Source organism: Arachis hypogaea, chromosome 9, assembly GCF_003086295.3.
Source record: "Arachis hypogaea cultivar Tifrunner chromosome 9, arahy.Tifrunner.gnm2.J5K5, whole genome shotgun sequence".
Classification (NCBI taxonomy): domain Eukaryota; kingdom Viridiplantae; phylum Streptophyta; class Magnoliopsida; order Fabales; family Fabaceae; genus Arachis; species Arachis hypogaea.
Genome location: NC_092044.1, coordinates 2978251 through 2990396, shown reverse-complemented (window position 1 = coordinate 2990396; position 12146 = coordinate 2978251). Strand labels below are relative to the sequence as shown.

Below are 12146 nucleotides of genomic sequence, written 5' to 3'. Positions count from 1 at the left end.
AAAAGTGCTCTGTATTTACTCTGTTTAAGTAAAATTTGTATAGGTGTGTGGGTATATCCATCATTTCTAAATTTTTGGTTTGATGTGGTACAATTTTTGGGCCCATCTACCTAAAAATGGGCCCTTGTAGATGTCTTACAATACCAAGGTCCAAAAAGGTAAAAGAACATTCGTGTCCAAAAATAAACAGAGAAAAGGAACATTCATCTTATATTTTCAGGCATATTTCAGTGACCTACATATGGTCCTTCCCAACATTGTTTGTATTAGGCGTAATATATTCTTCATTGTCAATTTTTTATGAAAAATAATTATCAATTTCTTCAACCAAAGGACCAAAAAAAAAGATGCCTAACATAAAGGAGAAAGAAAGTGAGAAATAGCCTTTTGCTTAGTGCACAACACACTAGGAGAAGTGACAAAGACATTTTATAATTATCAGACTAATAAATACTCTAAAAACATTAGTTAACAGATATAACAAATAATAAAAATTAGATTATAAAAAACATATATATTCTTTTAGAGAAATGTTATTTATACACCAAAATCTGTCACTAAAATTAGCCATCGTATTTCTGTATAAATACATGTATGGTTTAATTTATTTTTAACGTGTATTTTGTATTCTAACATGTATTTTATATTTGTAGTTGACTTTGGTGACTGATTTTAGTATACAAGTAGCATAACCAATTTTTTTAATGTTTTCAATGCATTGATATTATTAATTGGAATAAGGGAGTAATTCTATTTCAGGTTCAAAGAACCAAATATGGAAATAAAATCCAAGAGATTTTTAGCTTAATGTATGACATTCAAGTTATGATGAAATAAAAATGTTGAATGGTTTTTCATCCTTCTTTTTTTTTCCCACCTGATGAAGAGTGCAAATAGCATGAAATTAAAATTTTACTTCTTTATTGTTATTTCTTTTACTTTTTTATTTAAAATTTTAATAAACGTCTTAAATAAACACGTGTGAAAATAAGATTGCCCTTCCAATTATTATTGAATCCGAGAAAATCTACCACTACCTACTATCATATCGCCCATCAAATTTATGTTGGATATATATTTTTCTGTTAGGTACTTTAATCCAAGAAAAATATTTATGCATTAGTGGTCACATGTTTCAAAACCATGCAAATAATTGTTCTATGATCTGTTAATATCAATAAGTTCTTCTTTTATAGATGAATAATGATATATATATATATATCATTAATCATATAGCACATGCATATATATTGTCTAATTATTACATGTTGCCAACAATGCTTATATTATATCCTATGCTCTCCAATCGGATTCTCTTATTTAAAATAAATACTTAAAAATTAATTAAAAATAAAAGTAAATATGCTCAATGAGCACAAAGTACTACTATCAGCAGTGACATCACAATGATTATAAGAACCCACCATATTCACAATGATATTACTTTCTAGATTGCAATCCACATGGAATATTTCCTTTTAGCTAGGAATGTGGGATATGTTTGTTTACATATTATATTTTCTTTTTTGAACAAAAAAATTATATTAGTTGACATATTTAATTCCAGATTATTCTATAAAAATTAATTTTTTTTTAAATAAGTTTTTTTTCTTGTGATTAAGTTATAATTGGCCCATGCAGGTCTCGAAACGACGCTCTAACCAACTGAGCTAATAGGCCAGTTTTTGAAATAAATATTAAATCATCGATATTGTCAAATCTATAAAATTAAAGCGTTTTAACACCCATTAAAATTTTTTCCATGTGATTGATAAAAAGCGTAACTTTGTTCTATATAAGCTTAAAATATTGATTAGGTGGTAATATTAAAAGTCTTGATGATGAGTTAAAAAACTGAAAATTTTGAAATTAAACCGGTCGTTAGTTTTTGATTGATTTTGATCTTAATTTATTTTAGCATGCATGCTCGAACCGGAGTATTTCAATATAATTAATTAATTTAGTTTTCTATTTTTATTTTAAATGATATTCCATATATTGGTCCGAATCAACGAATAATATTCATATTTGTTAATGTTGCATGTGTGATGAGTGTATGAAATTAGTCTCATATTAGAGAAAACAAAAAAAAGTGAAGAATTTATAAGATGAGAGACCTATTAATTTACTATCTTAAGATTTTAAGTTGAATATGGTGTCTTTTTATTTTATGTTATGTCATTAATCTTGAGAAGAAAATACTTTCTATTAGAAACCATTTTAATATTCTCCACGAGATTATTAATGTCACATTGAATAAATTAAACACGATCACGTTATAAACTACCCTTTTTCTTCTCAAATAAGTTTTTTGGTTAAAAAAATTATATGCATCCAAATAATTAATTGTTTATCTAAAAAAAATTCAATATTAGTTATTTTTTCCACTAATAACTTTCTTAAACGAAGAAAAAAATACGCGAAAAATGAAGAGTAAAACAAGTTTTAAAAAATCACTTTAATAATGTATTTAAAAATAAGATGCTTTTAGTAGTTTTTTTTCTCCTTATTTTTAAAAGTTCCTTACTTAGTAACGAGTATGACAGTCTTTTTTAATTAAACAAATTTTAATATTTTATTTATTTATTTTATATCATTAGTTCATATTTAAAATTTAAAATTTAGAATTTGCGAAATGAAATTTAAGATGTTTTATTTTTTTACTTTTCTTTTTATTCTTTAATAATAATTAATTTAAAAAAAATATTACATTCTATTTTTATTTTTTTTTTTTGGAATGCATTAGCATTTAGGGTTCTTCTTTTAATATTTGCTCAATTATAATTGAAAACCAAAGAGTGATGAAGAGAATAATTAATTAGATAAAAAGAGATCAGAAGAAAATGCAGTTTGACTTGGAAAATATATAATATGAATTTTCATAAAGGAGTAAAGGTGTGAATAAATAATTAAATATATAATTAACTACCCATGAATTATTCTAAGTGATGATACACGTTGTCTAAGTTTGTTTTCTCTACCACTTTTGAAAGGTTCATAATTCATATTAACCTCCCTTTTTTTTCTTTTTTCTTTTTTTTTGTTATTAGCTATGTTAGTGTTGGCATTATTTATAAAAAGCTTTTTTCTTAGCTTTGTCCGATTATTCATTCCATATCTATTATTATTTCTTGTCCTATTTTACCCTTTTGACATTAACGAATGGTGGATGCAAATAACATAAAACTTAGAATACAATTATGAGGTTCTAAACAGAAGACAATGCAATTATTATCATGATAATGTTCATCAACAAATTTGATTATGACTTCTCTTTAATAATTTAGGGACTACATACACAACTTTTAGCTACTCATAATTTGTTGACATTCTTATTTTTGTCTGTTCTCTCTAAATTGCAAGCATTTAATTAAATACTTGACAAGTTCATGGACCACAAATTTGTTAATCACAACTAGCTAGCTGTAAATGTTGTTTTTATACTATATAGGTGTAACATTATATTGTTATTCTTAGAGGGACACTAGTGTCCAAATATCTCTAACATTATTATGTTTCAATATATGTCAACACAGGAAAATGAACAGAATTTACAGGATCGAATAAATGAAAACTACAAAATTAGTGTAATGGTATAGAAAAATTAAGAATAGAAAAAGAGTTTAATTATTCTGTTCATCTTATAGTTTTATCAAATTTATAATTAAATTTTTATTATTTTTTTAATTGAGTTCTTATATTATTTTTAATTTTATAATTAAGTCTCTCTTAGTATAATAAATGTTAGAAATTACCTAAATTTTTTACTGTAAATTAAAAGTATCCACAATTAAAAATTTTATTTAATTTTTTGTCACATATATTTTAGGAGAAATATTCTGTTAATTTTAATATTTTTATATTAAAATAATTTAATTATAAAATTAAAAATAGTGTAAAGATTCAATTAAAAATATTTATATATATATAAATTTAATTACAAATTTAATAAAATTATAGGACTAATAGAATAATTAAACCTAAAAAAAATAAAAATAATTTATTTGGCAGAAGATAAATTCAAAGAAAAAGATAGACGATGTCTTAAGACATTTTACAATTCATGTATTCATCTTGTATTGCACATTCAAAGAAAAATATATTTATTTACTTAATTGATTTCAATCTAATCGATATGAAACATATGTGAAACATTATATAATATGTTTAATACTTTTTTATTGTGATATTTAACATCAATTTTTATTTTTTAAAAGATACTAAAGAATTCAAAATAGAAGTTAATGAAAGAGTAACAAATTAAGAGGTATTTATGTAATTTTTTATAATTTTAGAACAATTAAGTGTGATTTTCAAAGCTAATTAAGCAAACATAAGCTGCAGTTGTTACAAGGTACCATGGGATAATATATATTATATAGCATCCCAAAATTCAATAGATTTGCATTAAGATATTAAAATGCTACATACCCATGCCACGTTGAGAACTATATACGATGTTAACTACATACATTTCTTAGAATAAATAAAAGTATCTTATCTTATTATACCTTGAAAAAGACTTTTCATTCCAATAAACACATTTTGTTGATATATTATAAAGACCAAAAAGCACAACATATATAATTGTTAAGATTATAAGTAAATGTAGTTCAAAAAAATGGTTAAGAAAAAGGACACACGCCCAGTGGGACTCGAACCCACAATCGCTTGATTAGAAGTCAAGCGCCTTATCCATTAGGCCATGGGCGCTTTTGCCATATCGCTTACACTCATTTATTTTAAACATAAAGTAAGAGAAAGAGAGATTGGAATTTGGGAACTTAATTTGAGACTTCCTTCGTCAGAAGTTCTTTTGTATTGTGATCAGAGTCGAACCGAGAATATGTACGGTTATATTAACTCTAAAAGACATTCTAACAATCAAGTTAGTAACAGTTATATGTGCGTAAAGTAATATAAATTATTATTAGAGATGTGAGATATCATTATACTATGGTAAGTGAATCATAGAAAATGCAAAATTAGAGCATAAGACATGTTCTTTGTTAAGAGGTAGAATATAAGAGATGACTCATATAGCTATTATTTTGATGAGGTATATAGTTGTCGTTGATACTTTGACTGTTTGGTTATACCAAAATCATCGTTACTTGACGAATAAAGACGAGTTATAACTCTTGTTTTATTTTTTAAATAGATAAAAAAAAAATTATGTATTACTTTATTTATTTAATTCTTTTTGAGTTCTGTAACAAGTCTTAAATATAAAATATTGAGTTAATAATCAAATTCATTTCTGAAAAATCACTCAACTTTTAAATTAGTTCATTATTTTTTTGTCATATTAATCTTTGAAAGATACAACATAAGTCAAATTAATCCTTTCGTTAGTTAGATGATAACGTGTCACGTTAAGTGTCACGTAACATAATAACATAGTAGGTTAATATCTCGTGTCACAAGATGATTAGTTGACGTGTCAGGTTAGTGACACCTAATACGCTACAAGCCATTTGACATGTAAAAAAGTTATTTATAATAAAAAAAGTCCCTAAAAGTCTAGACGTAAGTCATTTTTATCACTAAAATTTTTAAAACTAATCAAATTAGTCCTTACATAATTTTTTTATTTTTTCTTCATAATATTAAATTTCAAATATTTTTATAGTATTAATTTTAATACTATTTTTTAGAACTTAATAAACAAAATTTTTTGTCATAAAATAATAAAAATTAATAAATTATTATAAATTTATTTTATCATTTATATTTTAAAATTTTAAATTTTCAAATTTTAATTTTTTTATAGTAAAATTTTTTATTTAGATATATAATCAACAATAATTTAAAAAATTCGTTTAAATGAAAAACTCGTTTAAAAAACTCATTTAAATTTTTTAAAATATATAATCAACAATAATTTAAAAAATTCGTTTAAATAAAAAAATTTCATTATAAAAAATTATAATTTAAAAATATAAAATTTTAAAATACAAATAATAAAATAATTTTATAATAATTTATTATTTTTATTATTTTATGTAAAAAAATTATTAAGGTTCAAAAAATAATATTAAAACTAGTACTATCAAAAAAATTTAAATTTAATATTATGAAAAAAATAAAAAATATATATATAAAGATTAATTTAATTAATTTTTAAAAGTTTAGGGATGAAAATAACTTACGTCTAGACTTTTAGGGACTATTTTGATTATAAATAACTTTTTTACATGTCAAATGACACGTGACATGTTAGGTGTCACTGACCTGACACGTCAACCAATTATCTGGTAACACGTGGCATAACTTACCACGTCATCATACCACATGGTACTTAACATAACACGTTATCATTTAACTAATAGAAGGATTAATTTGACTTAAGTTTTATCTTTTAAGAACTGATATGACTAAAAAAATCATTTAAAAACTAAGTTAAATAATAAGTGATCTTTCAAAAACGAATTTGCATATTAATCCATAAAATATTTGTTAAAAATAAAAAAGGCAAAAGTACAAAAAGATAACATTTTGAAGTTTTCAATAAAATTTAGTAAGTAAACATTTATTTCTTTATAAAAAATACATCCACACTTATACATACATATATAAGCAAACACCCTTTATTTTATTTTTTTTATGTTAGAAATGAGATTCAAACTCAAAATTTTTAGGTAAAGATAAAATAATTATGTCATTTATATAAATTATAATTTGTTAGCAAAAAAAAACTTTTTTACTTATTTATATATATTATTTGAGTTTAATATGACAAATAGTATTACTTTAAAAGTATACACCAAATAAATTTTTAAGAAATTTTAGATCAGATATTTTTATCTTAGATTTTTTTAATTTTATAAAAATAAGTTATATAGGTATTTTTCTTACATTTTTAAGAATTTATTTATTTAAATAAAAACAATAAATTTAATTAAAATAGAGATTTATATATTTTGATTTTATAAAATACAACAACTTTACCGTAATAAGAATTTTTTGAAGATGAAAACATTCGAAACGAAATTAGCTTTTTATTCTTAGAGACTAATTTGAGTATATATTCTTAGGCTTAATTTTGTAAAACCTTTTAAAGAGATCTTTGTATCTTTTAAAAGCTCAAACTCCTTATTTTGTATTTGATAAATAAAAAAAATTATGTGTTTGTACTTACAGTTTTTAAAAAATTATGGTACTTTTAAAAACACCTAAGATAGAGTTTTTTAAAATTGACTTGTACTTTTCAAAATTTAAAAGTCTAATATAACATCATATGTTAACTAATTTTTAAATTTAATGCTTGCGGAGAAAAATGGCAGAAGTTATTAGAAGAACAACAAAAAAAGTTTTGGTGAATCTAAAGGGATAGGATCAAGAGACAAGTAGTCCTGGTGGTAGAATGTGAGTGTACAAGAAAAGATAAAGATAAAAAGAGAGTACTTTAAAGAGTGGTTTGTATGCCGCAATACAAATAATTGAGAAAAATATAAGACAGTTAAGAAAGAGACAAAAGTGGCTGTAAGTGAAGTAAGAATAAGTGCATATGAGGGTCTCTACCAGTCTTTGGGTACGAAAGAATGAGAAAAATATATACATAGAATCGCAAAGAGCCGTGAAAGAAGAACAAGAGATCTTGATCAGGTTAAGTACATAAAGGATAAGGATGGAGAGGTGCTGGTTCAAGAAGAGAAGATTAATGAAAGGTGGAAGAGCTACTGCTATGAGTTATTTAATAAAAGACATAAGACTCTTCCGAGTCTTGGTCGGTTATGCACAAGGGAAGAAGATCAAAACTTTGACTACTATCGAAGGATTCGAGGCTTCGAGGTAAAAGAGGCTCTGAAGCAGGTGAAAAATGACAGGGCAATAGGACCTGATAATATCCCGATTGTGGTTTGGAAGGTCCTTGGAGGAAAAGACATCAATTGGTTAACTAAACTTTTTAATGAGATTTTAAGGTCAAAGAAGATGCCTGATGAGTGGAGAAAGAGTACCTTGATACCTATTTACAAGAGTAAGAGAGATATACAAAGTTATGAAAATTATAGAGGGATCAAGCTCATGAGCCATACCATGAAGTTATGGGAAAGGGTGATAGAACGGAGGTTGAGAAAAGAGACACGTAACAGAGAACCAATTTGAATTTATGCCAGGAAGATCGACCACCGAAACGATATACCTGTTAAGAAGGATGATGTAGATGTATCTTAGTAATAAAAGGAATCTATATATGGTGTTTATTGATTTGAAAAAAGCGTACGATATGGTGTCAAGGGAGGTCTTATGAAAGGTTTTAGAAAAGAAGAGAGTAAGGATCACATATATTCGTGCAATTAAAGATATGTATGATGGGGTCACAACTAGTGTGAATACTGAAGGTGGTGTAACAGAGAAATTTTCTATTGGTACAGGATTACACCAGGGATCATCCTTAAGTCCATATCTTTTCACATTAGTCTTGGAAGTACTCACATAGCACATCCAAAAGCCTATGCCATGGTGCATGCTTTTTGCTGATAATATTGTCTTTATGGGAGAGTTAAGAGAATACTTAAATAAGAAGTTGGACTTATGGAGAGAAGCTCTAGAAGTGTATGGTCTGCGCATAAGCCGAATATTTGGAATGTAAGTTCGGTTTGAGAAGGAAAAACCCTAATATAGAGGTGAAGATGGGAGAAAACATTCTACGAAAAGTTAAAAGTTTTAAGAATCTTGGGTTCATCATACAGGATAATGGAGAGATTGAACATGATGTAAATCATATGATCCAAGCAGGTTAGTCAAAATGGTAGAGTGCATCTAGTTTTATATGTGACAAAAAAGTGCCTTTAAAATTTAAAGGTAAATTTTATCACACTGCTATAAGACCGGCTATGCTTTATGGTACGGAGTGTTGGGCGGCCAAAGGGGAGCACGAACATAAGCTAAGTGTGACAAAGATGAAGATGTTGAGATGGATGAGTGGTCATTAGGGGTGGAAACAGGCCAGGCCAGGCCTGTAATAGAGTATATTGGCCTTAGCCTAGCCTGTAGCCTGGTATAGGCTTTTTAATGAGTACTGAGTCTGGCCTGTTATTAAATTTGGCCTGGCCTGAAGCCTGTCAATAGGCCTATTTTTTTTAATAATAATTAAATTTAAGATATAATTTAATTTTTAAAATTATAAATATAAAATAATAAATTTATGAATAATATTGATACAAAATATACATATATAATTAAAGAGGCAAATAGTTGAGTGGACAAAGGTATTATTATTATTGTTGTTGTTACTAAATATAAATACTATAATTTTTAAAAAATTATCTTTTAAAAATTAACTTTTATAAATTATTTTTAAAAAAAATTTACTAAATTAAGCCATAATTTAATTTAATGCATTACGATAGTGTTTATTTGCCAGCTTTAGTGTGGAAATTTTTTGTTGCCCAAATGTACTCCATAAACTTTCAAGGTTATAATGTTTGGCTTTTAAGAGATAAAACCAAATAGTGTAGCAGTTAGCTTTAATTTTCATTATTTATTTATTTTTTTGTTTGCCACAGTTATATATATTTGTAGTAAGAACAGAGAAATGAACAAGAAACAAGGGGTCCAAGTTTAATGCTAAACAGCTAAGCATTATGAACAATGAATGAACCATTTTAACCACCCTTTTTCGCTTTTAATATATTGTCCTCAAGTACTTCCCTATAATTAATGTGGAATTGTCAATTGTGTGGACAAATATGTCAAGTTAATTTCAAGCCTCTTAATTAATTGCCTCTCTCCATCCCTAATAATCAATCATCACCTAAGCCAAATTAATATTCTGCCTCTCGCAGTAATGTTAAATTCTTATTAAATCTCTTGAAATATATTTTTCATGATTATAATGTTTTAAATTATTAAAATATTTTTTTTTTGTATACTTGAGGTATTAAGTGTATTATCTAAATATTAAAAAAAATACATGGTAAACATATATATAGCAAGTCTTTTTCATTAGAAATTGATTTTTTTTTTTTTTGAGAAAAAAATAAATAAATTGACTTAACAAGTACTAGCACTACAACTACCAATTAATTACACGAATTCCTCATGCTATAAACAAATACTACCATGGTAGGGTATGAAACTATGAATCAGGAAGCTTTTTCCTAATTTATTTCACAACACAAATTATTGAGATTCAGAATCCGTATATATGTATAAGGAATTCCTTTACTATTATGTGTCTCATCCTTTCTTTTTTTTTTTTTTCCTTTTAACAAGATACTAACTTCATAAAAGATTTTTTCTTCAGTTATAGGAAATGGATTCTCTCTATTTTTTTTGTTATTGAAGAGAATAAAATGTAATCTTCCACCTTTAATTCTACAAGTGAGACAAAAAATAAATGAAAGAGAAAAAATGATAATAAAAAATAAAATCTTTCACCGAATACTATTCAATTTTTTTCTCACTAGAAAAGATCCACTCCCTCATTTATATACTTATATTTGTGTTGCTTTTTGTAATGTCTAGATCAATGGTTAAAAAATTAAACTAGTTAATCAACTTTCACCGTTGGATGCATTTAATAATATTGGAGTATAATTAGAATTAATTAACATTATTTAATATTGTAATATTCATGAGTAGTGACAAATTAACATGACATCATATGTTTAGATTATATATTTAGTTCTGGATTTTCCTGTATACATACATATCTAACAAAAAGTTAAAATTAAATTGACATGTGAATCTTATTTTTTAATTTTAACCCTCTCAATATCTTACTTATCTAGTTTATTTGTAAGTTTGTATATATGTGATCTTTTATTAATCTGACCTTAATATCTTTTAACTATTTTATGATCATATATACTATAAATAATATTAATTGATTTAATTGATTTTAATTGTATTTTAATAAATACAATATTAAAGATATAATTATTTATATTATTTTTTATTGATTTAAATTAAAAAAATATTTTGTGATATAATATTATAACTTTATCCTAAAGATTTAGAGTTTATCTTTGGTGAATACTAAAAAATAAAAAAATAGTATAAAATAAATAAAAAAAGATTTATGTAAAAATTAAATAATTTAATGTATTATAATTTGATATAGATAATTATATTTTTAATAGTCTAATACATAAATTATATTAATGTAGTTCAAAATTAATTTAGTGTATTCCAATTTTTCATATATAACTATAAATTCTCAAAAAAAAAAAAAGATAATGCCGTTTTAATTTGAAACGTGTTGAGATTCGGTCATCTAACCAATGAGTAGTGCACTAGTTTACAGTTTTACACTTTTCAAATTTTAAATGGTCCGTTATTTTTGTATAAAGTTGATATTTAAAAATTATTAGATAATTTAATAAGTTTAATTAAATTATTATCTAATAATTTTTATTTATAAATTTTATATAAAAACAACTTGTATTATTATTTTCAACATCTAGTGAAGTTTTTGTTTGCATGTTGTTGGATTTGGACAGCTCGATGAAGACATCAGACACAACAAATTTGAGGGGGAAATAAATAAATAAATTAAAATATTACTATAAGTGACTATTCTAGTGGAAAATTTTCACTTCTGTTTAATATAATTAAACTAAAATTTGATCTCCGAAAAAAAAATAGAGAGATAAAGTTGGTTAAATACTTAAGTTTGGATTACAAAATTTCCAGATCGAATTGGCTTTCATTCTCGTGGGTTGAAAAATTAATTATCTATAGTCAACGATAATTTTAAACTTTGTAAGCTTATTGACTTGAAGAAGTATTTACCAATCAAATTTCTTTTGGTTTATTTTAAAAAATACTAATTTAACAAATCAGTCTAGCACATGACCGTGCCATCTTTGCTTATTTCTTAAATTTTGATTAGTTTGATAGTTTAAACTAATCATATTTTTTTAATATATTGTACATTCATATAGAATAATTTTAAATTTATTAATTTATTCAAAGTTGAATTAAAGGAATAATTATATGTTATTGTGTATTAATATAATCATACATTGATCTTTTTTGTGACAAAAAACATTTTATGGATAATAAATAAAAAAATCATTTTTAATTTCTTAATCGATCTTGTGAAGATATTTCTTGCTAAACTCTTATTATAAATATCCTTTTAAATTTACATTTTGTTTACATTTTTTCGAAGATTCACTTAAATTGATTGTTCA

General features: G+C 24.7%; 1 non-coding gene across 1 annotated transcript; it reads right to left on the bottom strand.

The window, feature by feature from the left end:
* Positions 1-4640: 4640 nt before the first annotated feature.
* Positions 4641-4713, bottom strand: TRNAR-UCU (transfer RNA arginine (anticodon UCU)). The gene has a single exon. It is a non-coding gene; the product is annotated as a tRNA-Arg (tRNA).
* Positions 4714-12146: the final 7433 nt, after the last annotated feature.